Source organism: Diceros bicornis, chromosome 12 (genome assembly GCF_020826845.1).
Source record: "Diceros bicornis minor isolate mBicDic1 chromosome 12, mDicBic1.mat.cur, whole genome shotgun sequence".
NCBI classification, from domain to species: Eukaryota; Metazoa; Chordata; class Mammalia; order Perissodactyla; family Rhinocerotidae; genus Diceros; species Diceros bicornis.
In genome coordinates, this window is record NC_080751.1 from 31,957,293 (window position 1) to 31,970,759 (window position 13,467).

Below are 13,467 nucleotides of genomic sequence, written 5' to 3' on the forward strand. Positions count from 1 at the left end.
ACTATTCATCAAATGAAACCACAGTTTTAGAAAACAAACACAAACTGGGAGGTAATTTTTGCAACACACACAACCCACAAGGGATTAGCAGGCAATCTACATAAAGAACTCCTACAAATCAATAACAAAAAAAATCTAAAAGATCAACAGGCAAAAGACTAAACAGGGACTTCACAAAAGAAGGAACATAAATGCCCAATAATATAAATAGATACTTAACCTCAACAATCAGGGAAATTGCAAATAAAAAACACAATGAGATAACATTTCACAAATATCAACTGGACAACATTTTAAAGTCTGGTAAATGAAGTACTGGCAAGGTCGTAGAACAAGTCTAACACACACACTACTAGTAGGAATACAATTGGTACAATCTCTTTGGGAAAACAGTCTGGAATTATCTAGAAGGTTGATGATGCACATACTGTATGATCCAGCAAATTTCATTCCTGAGAAATAGATAATGTGTGTGTGGCATGTGTGTGTATCTCCACATGTGTACCAAGAGACATGTAGAAGACCTGTCCACAGCTGCCTTTGTATAATAGCAAACAACTGGAATCAACCCACATCTCCATCTACAGTAGAAGGAACAAATAAGCCATATGCAATACTATATAGCAGTGAAAATGAATGAAATACAGCAATAAAATGAATGAGTCTCAGGAACATAATGTTAATCTAAAAGTGCAAGTCACAGAAAAATACATAAAGAATAATTTCACTTACATGAAGTTCAAAAATGTACAAAATTAAATAAGAATTTTTAAAAGGATAACCCATAAAGAAGAGCAAGGGAATGATAAGCACAAAATTCAGGACAGTAGTTGCTTCAGATGGGATGACAGAGGGGCACACAAGGAACTCAGTGTATAAGGTTCTTCTCGAACTAGGTGGTGGCTGCCTGAGTGCCCACTCGTTTGTGATTCTGTAACATATCTTTTATGAGCATTATTTTGTATAGGCAAATCACTTAATAGAAAACAACTTTAAGAAAATAATGGACCAGAAAGGCAGGACATTAAATATACCAGGAGAAATAGCTGATGACAGAGAACAAGATGCCAGAAGAGAGCAGAGGAGGTAGACGGGACCCTGTGCTCAGAGGTTTAGCTTCCTGGCCTCCAGTCCTGCTGTGTCAAAGTCAATGCCCTCTTCTCCAGCCAGGTTGGGGGGCGGGGGGGGGGGGGGGTAGGGGGGTTGTTTTTCAACTTTAGAGGTGTTTTAGAAAAGAACCAAAAAAACGATTAATCTAAATAAACTATAATAAATAGGACTCTTCCACCAAAAGATTAAAGAAGAACCTTATAAAGTATTTCTATATTAAATAATTTACAGTGAGGGCATCATTTTCTTCAACACTACTTAGTGACACAAGGAAAAAAATGTGTGGATACTTCAGCAAAAGAAAAGACAAAAGTAAGATACTAGAAGGAATCTTTTGATATAGAAGTCCCTTAGCTGAAGGAGTAGAGCAGTTTCTCAATTTAATGTGAATACAAACCACTTATTCTGATTACAGGTCTTGTTAAAATGCAAATTCTGATTGGATAGATCTGAGTTGGGGCCTCTAAGAATCTGCATTTATAAGAAGCTCCCAAGTGATCCTGTCCTGATGCTGCTGGTCCAGGAACCTCACTATGATAGCAAGAGACATTATAAAAATGCCTTCTCCAGTGATGTTTAAAAATAGAAGTATGGGTGAATGTAATTGGGATAATTTCATTTTACCCAGCAAGGTAAAAAGATTGATGATGTTATTCCTACACTACATAAACTTGGATACAGGACAACTGTTAACAGAAAAATCAAGAGTACTAAACTAGGTCTTTTGCAAAGAAAAGGTGCTTTGAGAAACAGCGAAGACTGATAACTTATAAGAGAAATTCATGAGATGTTTTACTCACCTCCACAGACCTACAAAAGTAGCTTTTCCAGCAGAGGTATTAATCCTTTCCCTACGGAAGAATGGTTTACATTCCCAATAGTCTCAAGGAAGAAACCAGGACTGCCATACGGAAATCCACAGAACATTAAAGCCCGATTATAATGCAGATGGCAGTCAGGGCCCAACATAATTAAAGGAGCATCACATCACTGCATGTGAAAAATACATGCATTGGGCTTTAAAATTCTAAGAATATGCTCTTAAAATGAAAAACTTATTTCAACAACCACCACATGGAATAACTTCCACTCCTCATGTCTATCTTTGTTTAGTGGTAGTAAAATCCTTCCATCTCAAAATAGTTCTTCCACGTGTAAAGCCATACTTTCAAACAGCAAGGCAAAATAACCACTCAAACTCTTCCAAGGAAACTCTGCCAATGCCAAGTCTCTGCTAAGAATGTGTCACAAGTAGAGAGTGAGGCCTTCTCACTAGCTCCTACAACATCTCAGACAGTTGTTACTAGTCTCACCCAAGAGATGCTCTTCACAGAAAGCCTGCACAACAGAAGATGACCAGGCGCTGGCAGTTTCTTCACTGCCGCAACGCTTCTCATCCTCTCAGTTGAAGGTTTTGGTCAGTTCAGAGACACAGAATTACAAAGAGCTTAATCTAACAGAATTCTGCAGCTGGTGTGTAAGTCAGAACAGCTAAACCTCCTGTGACATCAACACAGGATATTTTCTTACAACACAGTAGTAAATCCAAAATGTCTGGATAATCCATGGGAACAGTACTCCCAAACATCTTTATGCAACATGATTTTATACAACCAGCACAACAATGAAGGCCAAACCCAAAAAGTTCTACATTTTAATGGCCCTCTATCAGAGAAACTCAAAATAATGCACATAAACCACACAATTTGCATTCAGTTCTACTCTGCAGAGCCACATAAAATCAAATGCCACTAATTTGGATTCATTAGAGATTTAAAAAATAAAAGTAGACACGCCCTTGCTTTACAACACTGACCTTCCCTTCCAGTTAGAATACTAAATTCTCTTTTTCACCTATACATTTTAGAAGAGCTGGGGTGACATTTGAAATGCATCTCATTTGCCATTCCACACTGAATAAATGAATTGTCGAAGTGGCATTTAGAAGAAAAATTCCCTGTGTACTAGTCTAGACTAAACAAGACATAGGGAACCATCTCCTTCTGACCAGATAACAGCCACAGCGGCCTTGGGGGTCTGCCTTTCTCAACCCCCTCCCCAGCCACATCTGCAAAAAATATTTATACGAAAAATACATATAAACAAACATAAACGCAGTCAGTTACCATCACAATCCCATTAGTCATAACTGGAGACAACTTGCCTATCTAAATCAATCTGAGTACTTACCATCAATTATGACACTCATTTACCTAATAATCCTTAATAAAGAATCCAAATATGTAATTGTACTTGATTTACAGAAAAAGCAAACAATAAAAACAAAGCAAATACAGGTTAAAGAAACCATTTACTATCCATCAAAAAATAGGTTCCTTTTAAAACAATCTACTGAATGTCAGTATTTTTAGAAATGCCTCAAGGACACAAAAACTAAAATATATCAATCGCTTCATTTCAAAAAATGGTTTCCTCTAGGAAAAAATCCTTCTCCGTATTGACCAAAGACCGAGGTACAGTAATGTCATAGCTGCGAAGCTCCAATTAATAAACATGAACTTTCACATATGAAGAAACCGAAGGATAGTGGGGTTGTAGTTACAGATCATGGGTGATCCACAGAAAGACGCTGCGACTCCCAATACCGAATGCACCACTGCCTCCGCACACCGCTGGGCCCCGTCCTCCCTGCTGCCCCTCCCTACGGTTCAGGTCCCTCGGTCGGAGATCAGATTGCGGTCCGCAGCCGCAGGCCGGCTCCTTCTGCCCGCATTAGCGCTGCAGGGCGCCCCTTCATCCGAGCATAGCCCAACAGGCGGGGCGGAAGGGGGTCAGCCCAAAGAGAAGCCTCCCCCCTCACAGCGAGGTGACCTGGTCCTCCTGACGCCACATCCAGCTGAAGCAGCATGACAAGGTAGACGCAGCTCCGAGTCTCGGCCAAGGGCAGCCCCGGGCCTGGGTGGGGCCGGGCGGGGGCCGCAGGCGCCGAGTGGCCGTGCCAAGCCCCGCCAGCGAGAACCAGGGGAGGCTGCGATACTGCTGCATTGTGCTGCATCACGGCGAGGGCACCGTGAGCCATCCATCTTGCCAAAAAAGCACATCCCCGCCCAAATAAACCCCACCGAATCCATTTTTCTCCCCCACCGAAGCACCCCCACACTCGTCCTCTCCTAACTTACTATCGGGCCTGGCTTTTGACTGCAAAAATGGACACGGTTTGTGTACTGATCCCCACATTTCCCCTCCCCATCTGATGGCAAGCACTGGGCATCTTTCCTAACAGAAAAACAAAGGGAAGTCTCTCCCCCCCGAAAAAGAGGGCCACGAGCGTGGTGTGAGGAATGATGACGAGAGGGGCTTCCAGCCTACCACCCCAAAGGCAGGCCCGGAGGGGCTCCGCGCTGGTACAAACCTGTTGAAGAGAGGGTGGCAGGAGCTCAAGGGCGGGCGCAGCGGCGGCTCGGTGCCCCGAGGCGGCTCACGCCCAGCACTGGGAGAGTGGGGACGACAGGGAGGGCGGGGAGCGGCCGCGGAGGGGGGAGCGGGCGCGAGGATGGGCGGGGGTGAGGGGCGCCGGGCCGCCGCCTCCGGTTCAGCTGCAGCGCAGCGCAGTTCGGACCACGCCTGGCAGCATCCCCCGTACCGTTAAGCCTAGAGCCCGGCCCTGTCAACGCCGCCCCGCTCCCCACCAGCCGGGACTAGAGGGAGGCCACCTGAAAATACACCTTCCCTGCAGCCTACTCCGCACCCACCCCCGCGCCAGGGGCCGCTGCGCCTGGCTGGAGGGAGGCGGCGGCGGACGCAGGGAGAAGGAATCGGCGCCACTGCGCCCGGGGATGAGGCTGGGCGGCCGCGGTGCGCACCGCTGGTCTGCGGCCGCCTCACTGCAGAGCCCACCGCCCTCTGCCCCGCATAACCCTAGCAATAATTAGCACTGGAGACCCAGGCTTCCCGCGCCGCCCCCGCCCGGGCTCTGCAGCCTCCCCGCCCCCACGCCGCTCCCCCGGCGCAAGGCAGCGGCAGGGCAGCTGCGTCCTCCCGGCCTGGGCCCGCGCCCCTCCTCCCGCCCGCTGCCCGGGAGGCAGCCCCAGTGAGTTGGCATCTTCCAGCCTCAGGCCCCCTACCTACCTCCCGCGGATAGGGGTGGGGGCGCCGGAGTCCCGTCCTCCTCCCGCTCCTTGGCGGCCGGGCGGGTGGGCCGGGAGGCGACTCCGCGGGGCTGTCCGCGGCTGGGGCCGGGGCTCACAGGACGGGACCAGTGGGCGCTGCTGCGCGGGGCTGCGCGCTTGCTCCGGGCGGAGAGGCGGCCGAGGGAGGGACTGGAGGAATCCGCAGCCTGCACGGCAACAGCTGCACTGATTCCGGGGGCTGGGCGGGAGCGCGAGGTGGGCGGGAGGAGGGGAGGGAGCGCGCAGGGAGGGGGCGAGGGGCGGGGAGAGAGAGCGCGCGGGCGCGGGCGCCGGGTGCGCGCAACACGCGCGCGCACATGCTCTTTCCCGCACACCCTCCGCTCTCCTCTTTTCTCCTCCGCTCCTCCCTCCCTCGGTCGCTCCCTCTCGCCTGCCCCCGCCCCTGCTGGCAGCCCCGCAGCTGCTCACCCAGAGCCTGCTCCGCGCGCGAGCGGATCCTGGGGCGCGTCCACGCTTTCCCCCGCCGAGGCTCTGCCCCCGCCCAGCGCGGACCTCGTCGCCTGCCGCGGGGGCTGGCCGGGGCTGGCCTGGGCAGGATGGGCACCGTCGCCGCCGCTACCGGAGCAGAGGGACAATGAGGGCTTTGTCCCCACAGCCGGCGAGGGCCAATTTCACGTTTAATTTGAGGCTAATTCGATTATCGCCATGGAAAGGCGCAGCTTAATTTTCTGCGTGACTTGTGCAGCCTCTTTTCACCCGCGATGTTTGCGTTTGGAACGCGATGGAGAGAGCGTGCTGAGGGAGGGTTTAGAGCGTTGGTTGGCTGGTTTGGTTTTAGATCTAGGTGGTGTTGCCTTATAGGTTCCGCTCAGCCTGATGAAGAGCGATAGTGACTTCTCCGTGGGAAACCTTGGGGCGATGAGGGGAGGGAGGTGGTTCTTCGGTGAAGTCAAGATCTTCCTCCGTTGTGAGTGCTTTTTCATCCTTTCCCTCGGGGTAGCTGGGAACAGACCCCACAAGTGATTCATCCAACTCCTGCCTCTCGCCCAAACGCAGGCTTACTTTCACCTGAAGCGATGCTTTTCCGGAGCCACTCCTACGGAGAGGGGACGTCCCGGCTGCAGTGGAGGCCTTGCGATGGCTGGAGGGGCCGGAGTTCTCCCCCTACCCACAGTACGAGACGGACTCCGGACCTTTTCTCGAATTTTTCTCAACTGTCAGTGCCCCTTCCCAACCAGCTTGCCCACCCTGTCAACCCCCACAAGGCTATGTAGAAATTCTGGAACCGCCACTGTTGGGGAAAAAAGATGGTGTCATCACCAGGGCCATGAATAGAAACGCTCTTTAGAAAGCAGTCTGGAGAAAGTGACTTTCTGCTTGGTCTGTAGGTGTCCAACTGCGGCACTGTAAGCCTTCAGAAGGAAGAAGGCTTTTCTGGGTTGAAAAAGCCCCTTTTTCCCTAGAGATCTGACCCTCAACCCCTGAATAAAAAGTAGAAATAAAAGGCAGCCAAATAGTTTGGGTCATGCTTATATTTCAAATCAATAGACCAGAAGCCTGATGGGTTTATATTTGTGTGTATATATATTTTGTGTGTGTGTATGTGTGAGAAGATTGGCCATGAGCTAACATCTGTTGCCAATCTTCCTCTTTTTGGTGGGGAAGATTGTCCCTGAGCTAACATCTGTGCCAGTCTTCCTCTATTTTGTTTATGGAGCACTGCCACAGCCTGGCTTGATGAGCAGTGGGTAGATCCACGCCCAGGATCAGGCCTGCGAGCCCCGGGCCGCCAAAGCGGAGCGTGAGAACTTAGCACTGTGCGACCGGGTTGGCCCCTGTATATATTTTTTAAATGAACATTTTAAAATAAAACTACATGAAATTGTCCCAGCAAAGTGAAAATGATTCTTCCTTTTAGGCATTCACCATCAGTTTGAATGTTTGTATCAATGTTTACATTTGATATTTATGAAAAACAATGAAGGCAAGTAATTTAACATTTTTCTCAGAAGATTGATTAACATAGCCAGAAGGGGAACTGTCCAAGGGCCAGGTTCTTTGACTGTACATAGCAGGCACTTAGAAGGTGATCAAAAAATATTGGTTGAATTGAATGGAACAGAATCGGCATGTAAGGGCTGCCCTCATTAGGTAATACAGGAAATCCACTAGGAATGAGAGTTGTTTCCCTTTCACTTAGTTTGTGCCACGGCCCCCAGCACCTCCCCACCCACAGTGTTGATGAAAACCAAAGAAAACAATGGCAGTACTGGGAAATGCCTGTTGAAATTTTTCCAGTGTGATTCTGAATTGGTGTCTCTTGACTGCTTCCTTTATCGCAGATAACAGTACTTGAATAATCTTCATTTGATGGATGAGTCACCTCCCCTACCCCATTCCACTCCCACTTACTTTTTTTTTTTTAATTTTTTTTGTGTGTGTGTGAGGAAGATCAGCCCTAAGCTAACATCCATGCTAATCCTCCTCTTTTTGCTGAGGAAGACCCGCTCTGAGCTAACATCTATTGCCAATCCTCCTCCTTTTATTCCCCAAAGCCCCAGTAGATAGTTGTATGTCATAGTTGCACATCCTTCTAGTTGCTGTATGTGGGACACGGCCTCAACATGGCCAGAGAAGCGGTGCCTCCCTGCGTGCCTGGGATCCGACCCGGGCCGCCAGTAGTGGAGCGCGCACACTTAACTGCTAAGCCACAGGGCCGGCCGCTCACTCCCACTTACTTTTAAAAATTTCCTTCAAAAAGGGAGGCCTCACATAACCTTAGCAAGGTACTCTAGTAAAGTGGCAGTAAGTATTCCAAAAATGTGAAAGACAAGGATTCAAAATTTCACTATTAATACCTGCCTCACAATTTCAAATTCTTACCCTTTGGTGGAAAAATATCATCACCCAGGACAGCCCAGTGTACCGCCGACCAAAAAAAAAAGTAACAGGTCAAAGAAAAGACAGTCTAAGTCTGAAGAGATTATTGGAGAAGAAATACATCTCTGTGGAAAGCAAGAATCTAGAAAAAGATAAAAAGCCTTGGGCAGTAATGATGGTAACAAAGAATTATTCTCAGATATCTCAAAAGCAGCTTTGCTGAAGTGTAACTTCACATTAGCATCAAGGTTGATGTAAAGGAACCTAGAACTCATTGATATCATGTCTGTAACATACCCCTCTCCATTTTTAAAACCATGTGATTATATATGGCTTTAACTCCCATAGAGGCAGTACTTTATTACAAAAATTTTGCAGAAATAAATTGTTATTTTAACTTTCCATTCAAAATGTAGGAGGAAATCTTGTCAACATATATAGTAGTCACTATAGACTAGGTTATCATGTTATAACTCACAGTCCCCAAATCTCAGTATAATATGCAAGTCCCAAATTAACAAAAGCTAATTTATTACTTATATAAAGCCAACTGTGGTTTCAAGATACTCTCTGGGGAAGCTGTCTTCCATGTGTCAGCTCAGTTTTCCAGAATACTTTAATATTATGGTACCTCCATGTCAATGGGCGCTTCCACAATCTCCACTGTAGGGGGAGTGTGATGGAGGGTTAAGTACCAGCAACTAAATACTTCCACCCAGAAATGATGCAAGGTTTCCTCCACTCACATTTCATTTGCCAAAGCAAGTCATGAGGCTACATCTGAAACCAGATATTGATGCACAGTACTGTTGTGCGCCACTGCCGGCTACTTTAAGTCTTTCCTTGGTTATATTAACCCAATTAAAATCCATCTTTTATTGTACTGATAATAGCCTAAAATTTAAAAATCAGAACACATTTTGAAAACTTGAATAAATTTTTTTCATTTCTATTTACTCTGAAACGACTTTTTTTTAACCCCGAGCTAGTCTGGGAAGTTTCCTCAGATTAGAAATGTTCCATTTGGTTATTCACATGTATTAATTTTGCCCTGGGAAAACTTAAAGACTTACATGTTTAAACTGTCATTATTATGAGTGAGTATTTTTTGAGTACTAACAATACATTTATTGTATAAAATAATTCATTTTTTCATTTATTTGAGAAATGTATATGCCGTAATCTGTTCTAGGATCTGAAATAGAGCACTGGGCAAAACAGTAAAAAAATCACTGCCTTCATGGATCTTCCATTCTAGTAGGGGATAGAATCAATCAATAAATAAGTAAAATATATATGTGATAAATCTGAATATATGGTAATCTAAATATACAGAAATAACATAAAATGATCAGAATAAACAGTCTCAGCTTTCTATAAACGATCTTCAAATTTTCTTTTAATAATCATAAGCAGCGACTATAAAATACTTTCCAGTTTTTAACGTGCTTTAGCAAATGTCATATTATTTTGTCCTTTTGTCAGTTCTGTGGGGTAGATATTAACCCCATTTTATAGGCAAGAAAACTGAGACACTAGTAGGTTGAATGAGTTGCCCAAGTTTACACAGCTACTAAGTGCCAGAGATATCTGCTTAGAAGCTAGTATATCAGAGCTATGTGTCTGGTCATTGCATATTAATTATTAAAAAGTAATTCTGTTTGCAAGATGAAAAAAATTCTGGAGATGGATGGTGGTGATGGTTGTAAAACAATGTGAATGTACTTAATGCCAGTGAACTGTACACTTAAAAATGGTTAAAATGGCAAATTTTATGTTATGGATATGTTGCCACAATTTTCTTTTTATTAAAGAATTTTTTGTTTTGTTTTGTTTTGGTGAAGAGGATTAGCCCTGAGCTAACATCTGTTACCAATCCTCCTCTTTTTGCTGAGGAAGATTGGCCCTGGGCTCACATCCGTGCCCATCTTCCTCTACTTTAAATACATGGGATGCCTGCCACAGCATGGTTTGATAGGTGGTGCATAGGTCCACACCTGGGATCTGAACCTGCTAACCCCGGGCCACCAAAACGCGAACGGAAGTGGAACGGGCGTACTTAACCACTATGCCACCAGGCCGGCCCCTATTACCGCAATTTTTTTAAAATTCTTAAAGTAATTCTGAATTTAGACCTCTAGAATAGTAGAGAAGATGCTCTCTTAATGCTTCTTCACTTAACCCGCTTGTTGGATTGCACTCTTCACTCCCTCTGTGTTGTAAGTGTATTGACTGATGTCCATGGCAAACCAAACACACTCTGCTAATAGACCATACTCTGCTACACCTGTATACTTCAGCTCCCACCAGTTGTGCTTTATATTCATCAAGCCAGTTGTGTTTGTTCCCAAATTGGTTTATGCCAGTTATACTTATTGTACTTAATAATTATACTTATTATAATTAAGCATTACATAAACCAATTAAATATGAGTGTGCAAAGAGAGTTCTTTGAGTGAAAACTGAGTTGCATATTTTTGAAATGTCTGGTTAAAGACTAAAAATAGTACCATCAAATTATGTGTGGGCAAGATAAAAAATTAGGGAGGGATGGAAATGATAAAAACCTTAAAATATTCGGAGTCAGGTTGCTTTGAAAGTGTCTCTAAGTTCCTCACTTAAAAGAAAAAAAGTGTATATCAAACAGCTGTGGCTTATGCAAAAGAGAAGTGGCCTTTCATTCAGTAAACGTGTTCAAGAAACAGTTTGACTGTTTATCAACAGATTAGTAGGTGAATGTAAATTTGTTTCAAGTAAAATAAAACTTTAAAGTATGTCTTTTTCCAGATATAAAGCTATCATTTTTTTTTCAAAATGTGCTTCAAGGATTAAGCAATGAACTGTTAGATATGACACCAAAAGCATGAGCAACAACAACAAAAATAGACAAATTGGACTTCATCAAAATTTGAAACTTTTGTGTATCAAAGGACATTATCAAGGAAGTGAAAAGACAATCTACAGAATAGGAGAAAATATTTGCAAATCATACATCTGATAAGGGTCTAGAATATAGAATAAATAAAGAACTTTTACAACTCAACAACAAAAAGACAAACAACCCAATTCAAAAACGGGCAAAGCAGTTGAACAGAATTTTCTCCAAAGAAGATATGCAAATGTCCAACAAGCACGTGAAAATATGTTTAATATCATTAGTCATTAGAGAAATGCAAATCGAAACCACTATGAGATACCACTTCATACACACACTAGGATAGATTTAAGTAAAAAAAAAGGAAGAGATCGGATTTATGGTAACCAGAGGTGTGGGGCGGGGAGGAGAGAAGGTATTGAATGAAGGTGGCCACAAGATAAAAACTCCCAGTTATAAGATAAATAAGTACTAAAGATGTAATGTACAACATGATGAAAATACTGCTTATTAACAACAGTTAATACTGCTGTATGATATATATGAAAGTTGTTAAGAGAGTAATCCTAAGAATTCTCATCAGAAGGAAAAAAAAATTTTTTCTTTTTCTTTTATTTTGTATCTATATGAGATAATGGATGTTAGCTAAACTTATAATTGTGGTAATCATCTCACGAAATATGTAAGTCAAATCATTATGCTATACACCTTAAACTTATATAGTGCTGTATGTCAATTATATTTCAATAAAACTGGAGGGAAAAACAGAAAATAACAAATATTGGTGAGAATGTGGAGGAATTGGAAGCCTTGTACATTGGTAGGAATATAAAGTCATGCAGCTGCTGTGGAAAACAGTTTGGCAGTCCCTCAAAAAGTTAAAAATAGAATTACATATGATCCAGCAATTCCACTCCTAGCTATATGGCCCAAAGAATTGAAGACAAGTACCCAAACACTTGGACATGAATGTTGGAAGTAGCACTACTCACAATAGCCAAAAGGTGGAAACAACTCATATGTCCATTAATGGATGAATAAACAAACAAAAGTGATATATACATACAATGGAATATTATTCAGCCATAAAAGAAATGAAGCACTGATACATACTACAATGTATCAGTACATTGTATACTTAGCATATGTACGCTTAGCATAATGTGAAAAAAGCCAGACACAAAAGGTCACGTATTGTATGATTCCATTTATATGAAATTTCCAGAGTAGGTAAATCCATAGACTTAGAAAACAAATTGGTGGTTGCTGTGGCTGGGGGGGAGGATGGGGTATAACTGCTTAATGGGTATGGGGTTTTATTTTGGAGTGATGAAAATGTTTTAGAACTAGATAGAGGTGGTAGTTGCACAACATAGTGAATATACTTAATGCCACTGAAATGTTTGCTTTAAAATGGTTAATTTTATGTTATGTGAATTTCACCTCAATTAAAAAAATGTAATTCAAAATCTTTTTTTTATTAGTTCTCATTTAACATCATTTTTCAGTACTAACTAACCACTTGTCACATCAGGTAAATGGGCTTCCATATGTTCTTTAAACTAGACTTTTGCTGTTGAACACAATCTAGTCTATAAAGAGGTCAAAATACAATGATGTACATCTGAAATTTATATAATGTTATAAACCAATGTTACCTCAATTAAAAAAAAACTTTCCTACATGCTCCTCCTGAGAAATGGTTTATCACATACCTTTCAAATATGAGATGATTATTCCACATGCATATTTTCAGGCAGCTTGATTCTATTATCCCATCCCAGAATTATAAAAGTGATTCTGAGTCCTTATTGTTGGGACCAAAGTAGAAATTAAAAAAAAAAAAAGAGTTTCTAGAATCTCTCTTCAGCAAGTAGCAGCTGAGAATGAGGAAGGGAAAAGCTCAGAGTGTGATGGCTCTCCATATGACAGTGTGCTCTTCTCCACTTGCGCTGTCCAATACAGTAGCCACTAGACACATGTGGCTATTGAGCACTTGAAATGTGGCTGGACTGACAGAGAAACTGAATTTTTTTTTTTTTTTTGGTGAGGAAGATCAGCCCTGAGCTAACATCCATACTAATCCTCCTCTTTTTGCTGAGGAAGACTGGCCCTGGGCTAACATCTGTGCCCATTTTCCTCCACTTTGTATGGGACGCCGCCACAGTGTGGCCTGACAAGCGGTGCATCGGTGCGTGCCCAGGATCCGAACCCAGGTCTCCAGCAGCGGAGCGTGGGCACTTAATCGCTATGCCACGGGGCCAGCCAGAGAAACTGAATTTTTAATTTTAGTTACTTTAAATTTAAAAATTGATTCTTAGTTCAGTTACTGGAAAACTTTTAAGTATGTTTGGAACAACATATTTGACTCTGTTTGAACAGTGAATTTTCTGAAATCTACATACACACCAGATTCAAAAACTTAGTTAAAAACAAAGGAATGTAGAGGCCGGCCCGGTGGGCCAGTGGTTAAGTGCGTGCACTCTGCTTCGACGACCTGGGGTTCACAGG

At 43.4% G+C, this 13,467-nt stretch overlaps 1 protein-coding gene across 1 annotated transcript in view; it reads right to left on the reverse strand.

The window, feature by feature from the left end:
- Positions 1-5,362, reverse strand: part of SPTBN1 (spectrin beta, non-erythrocytic 1) — a 191,144-nt gene extending 185,782 nt beyond the window's left edge. The window contains exon 1 of the mRNA XM_058551239.1: positions 5,200-5,362. The gene's annotated coding sequence lies outside the window, so the exon portion shown is untranslated. The remainder of the gene's footprint in view (positions 1-5,199) is intronic.
- Between the last annotated feature and the right edge of the window lie 8,105 nt (positions 5,363-13,467).